At 35.4% G+C, this 4,179-nt stretch overlaps 1 pseudogene; it reads left to right on the forward strand.

Annotated features, from left to right (window-relative positions):
* The first annotated feature begins 202 nt into the window (after nt 1-202).
* On the forward strand, nt 203-320 carry LOC125390141 (small nucleolar RNA SNORA40; annotated as a pseudogene).
* Nucleotides 321-4,179: the final 3,859 nt, after the last annotated feature.

Raw genomic sequence — 4,179 nt, forward strand, 5'->3', positions numbered from 1 at the left:
AAGCATTAGTTTCATGCTTACATAATGACAGATAGGATTGGGTGATGCCGTTGAGTGATCAGTTTGTTATTGGAGAATTCAGAAAAGATCTTCCAAAATCCCTAGAGTCAAATGACAGCGGAAACACCAGAACAATCTGTCTGTGAGATGCAGACAAGGTGTATAGCTGTGAGTGATTGTATTGAAACAGCACATTGGAGACACCACTTATGAGTATTTATGTTAAACTGTGGACAAGGACTCAACAACAGGTGCAGCAAACCCACTTGTCATACAGAACTCATTACTCAGTATGAGTTTTGATACACATAGGAAGTAAGGTGATGAGACTCCTGAAAATTCAAAATGATAATGGCATAGATATTGACTGACTGATTTAAAAACTACCTGACATCTAAAAGTACTTAAAAACAGATATTGGTAAATAACTTGTTTATTCAGTTCAAATGAAGAAAAAATGAGCCACATTCAAAACCAGGAGAAGAAAAATAATAAGGATCAGAGTTAAAGTTAATGAAACAGATTCTAAAGTAATAACACAGAGTGTCAATCAAACAGAAAGCGAATTTACAAAAACAAAAACAACAAGCATATAAGAGGTTTGAGAGATGGTTCAGTACCTGTTGGCAGAGGCTGCTTGTTCATTCCAGACTGCACAGACCACAAAATAATCACTCAGAAACTATATTATTTGCAACACTGTTTGGCCAATAGTGTAAGCATATTGCTAGCTAGCTCTTACATCTAGAATTAACCCATTTCCATTATTTTCTATTTTACCATGAGGCTCGTGGCCTATCGGCAAGGTTCCAGTTGGCAACTCGTGTCTCTCCCCTCTGGTGGCTACATGGTGTCTCTCTGACTCTGCCTACTTTCTCTGTATATATCTCTTCCAGCCTGGTTATATTCTGTAAAGCCATTGGCTGAAAGCAGCTTCTTTATTCACTAACAAATAAAAGCAACACATATACAGAAGGACTTCCCACACCAGTCACCAAATGTGTATACTGTTCTTCCAGAGGATCAGTGTTCAGTCTGCAGTACACATGGTGGGTAGCTCACCAGAACTTGTAATTTCAGTTCTAGAAATTCTTCAGGTGCTTCTTCTTACCTCTCTAGGCACCTGCACTTTGTGCACACATACTATCCCACCACATACACACACATACACACACACACACACACACACACACACACACACACGTATATATGTGTGTATATATGTATGTATGTATGGTTGACTACTCCTTAACCAAGCTAAATAAAAGAAATATAATTAATGAAATTGGAAGAAATTGTAGAAATTATAACATATACTACTAAAATACACAGGATAATTATTGATTGCACGTGAAACAACATGGCTCCTTGTCAAATAAACCTGACATTCCTGAATACTCTGGTTTGAATAATTTTTATTATTTTTATTATACCATATATTTTTCTCCACTCCCATGCCTACTTCCTCTCTCCCTTTTTCACTCCCCTGTGACTCCCCACCCCCATGCTCCCAATTTACTCAGGAAATCTTGCTGTTTTCTAGTTCCTATTTAGATTCATGTATGTTTATCTTAGGGTCTTCTTTGTTGTCTAAGTTCACTGGGATTGTGGATTATAGGCTGGTTTTTCTTTGCTCTAAGTCTAAAAAACTCTTATGAGTGAATACATATTATGTTTGTCTTTTTGGGTCTGGGTTACCCTCACTCAATATGATTTTTTTCCTAGATTCATACATTTGCCTGCAAATTACAAGATGTCATTATTTTTTCCCATGGTGTAGTACTCTATTGTGCAAATGTACCACAGTTTCTTTATCCATCCTTCAGTTGAGGATCTTCTGGGTTGTTTTCAGGTTCTGGCTGTTATGAATAATGCTGTTATGAGCATAGCTAAGCACATGCCTTTGTGGTATGATTGAGCTTCCTTTGGGTATATACCCAAAAGTGGTATTGGTGGGTCTTGAGGTAGATCGTTTCCTAATTTTCTGAGAAATTGCAATACTGATTTCTAAACCAGCTTTATAAGTTTGCACTCCCTCCAGCAGTGGAGGACCATTTCCCTTACTCCACATCTTCTCCAGCATAAGTGGTTATTGGTGTTTCTAATCTTAGCCATTCTGACAGGTGTAAGATGGAATATCAGACTTGATTTGATTTGTATTTCTCTGATAGCTAAGGATTTTGAACATTTCCTTAGGTATTTTTCAGTCATTTGAGATTTGTCTGTTGATAGGTCTCTATTTAAGTCTATACCAATTTCTTTAAATTAGACTATTTGGTTTTTTGATATCTAGTTTTTTGAGCTCGTTGTATATTTTGAAGACCAGTGCTCTGTCCAATGTGGGATTGGTAAAGATCTTTCCCCATTCTGTAGGTTGCTGTTTTGTCTTGTTGTCTGTATTCTTTGCTTTATCGAAGCTCCTCGGTTTCACGAGGTCCCACTTATTAATGTTACTCTTAGCATCTGTTCTACTGGGGTTATATTTAAGAAGCGGTCTCCTGTTCTAATGCATTCAACTGTACTTCCCACTATCTCTTCTATGAGGTTCAGTGTGATTGGTTTTATGGTGAGATCTTTGACCCATTTAGACTTGAGTGTTGTGCATGGCGATAGATATGGATTTATTTTCAATCTTCTACATGTTGATATCCATTTAGGTCAGCACCACTTGTTGAATATGCTTTCTTTTTTCCATTTTATATTTTTAGCTTCTTTGTCAAAAACCAGGTGTTCGTAGGTCTATGCATTGATATCCAGGTCTTTGATTAAATTCCATTGATCCTCCAGTCTATTTTTATGCCAATACCAGACTGTTTTCATTATTGTAGCTCTACAGTAGAGTTAGATTATGAATCTCCAGCAGAGTTGAAAACAATCAGGCCAGAATCTTGAAATAAAAACTAACAAATAGCTACCCTAAAAATTCCCAAAGCACTAACACCACACAATTGAGAATAACTTTCTACATTTCATAACATTTTATTAAACATTATATTAAAATAATAACATGTGCCAGATATATGTGAATCTATTTAATTGAGCCTCCATAAGGGTCCCACAGATCACACTCTGGTGAAAAACAGCAATACTCATATTTACACAAATATTGTGAATGAGAAACAGAAAGAATAACCAAACAAGATAATTTTATTTTTGAGACTTTCAGCCCCTGAAATTATTAACTAAATGTTTTTATAAGTGTGTTTTAAATAATTATACATCTATAATTAAATATTAAATACTGACATCAATAAATGCATATATAGTTTAGGAAAAAACTAAACATGCTTAATCTGCACATTCACACGTCAATATTAAACTGAAGAATGTTAATGATCATGAGAAGCAACCAATTAGCAGAGAAAGATTTTACAGAATAAAAGGATGACAGATGACATAAGTCTTATTAGCAATAAAAACTCCATTTATTAAGGAAAATAATGGTAAAGAATTTTATACATAGATAAATTATCATGGTAAGGATGAGAATGAAATAGAGTCATTGTCAAAAACATGAGAACTTGAAGATTCAAATTAATAACAGGTTGACGAGTTCTCCCAGTTAGTAGGGATAAAGAAACACTCCAACTTGATTTCTGGGAAAACAAAGTTTGCTTTTACTCTCTCCTGATTAGTAGCAAGATAGTTTTTAAAAAACGTATTAGACATCTTTGCCAAATCATTGTCAAAACTGCTAAGTAGGACACAATAAAGTCAATGCCTTGTATGTTGTGCAGTTCTCATATTCGGCATGATTCCTCAGAGATCATACTTGACGCCTTGCTTTTTACATTACCTCCCAGCCCTGATACAGAATCAGCTAACGAAGGTCTATGCATTTCAGCAGCAGAAACAATTAGCTATCACATTTCTTGGTGGGTTATTTTCCCATCCAGACACCCCTTAGTTATTATTAGACCAAATTTCCTTTGCCACTGAGACTTCCATCAATTTTCCTCTCTTAGCTTTCGGTTTAAAATTCTCATTTTCTTATGACAAGCATGGGCGTAATAATACTTTCAGAGTCTCTTGACATTTTTGAGAAAAAAAAATTACTGATGCCAGGTGCTAGCCTCTCTGATGGTTCTTAAATTCTGTTTTAAAACATAAATACTTCCTTCTAAACTTTAAACTTGCTAAATTTTGTTCATCCGCTTATGAATTTCTTGCTCTCTCTCT

This window comes from Myodes glareolus, chromosome 26 (genome assembly GCF_982192425.1).
Source record: "Myodes glareolus chromosome 26, mMyoGla1.1, whole genome shotgun sequence".
NCBI lineage: Eukaryota > Metazoa > Chordata > Mammalia > Rodentia > Cricetidae > Myodes > Myodes glareolus.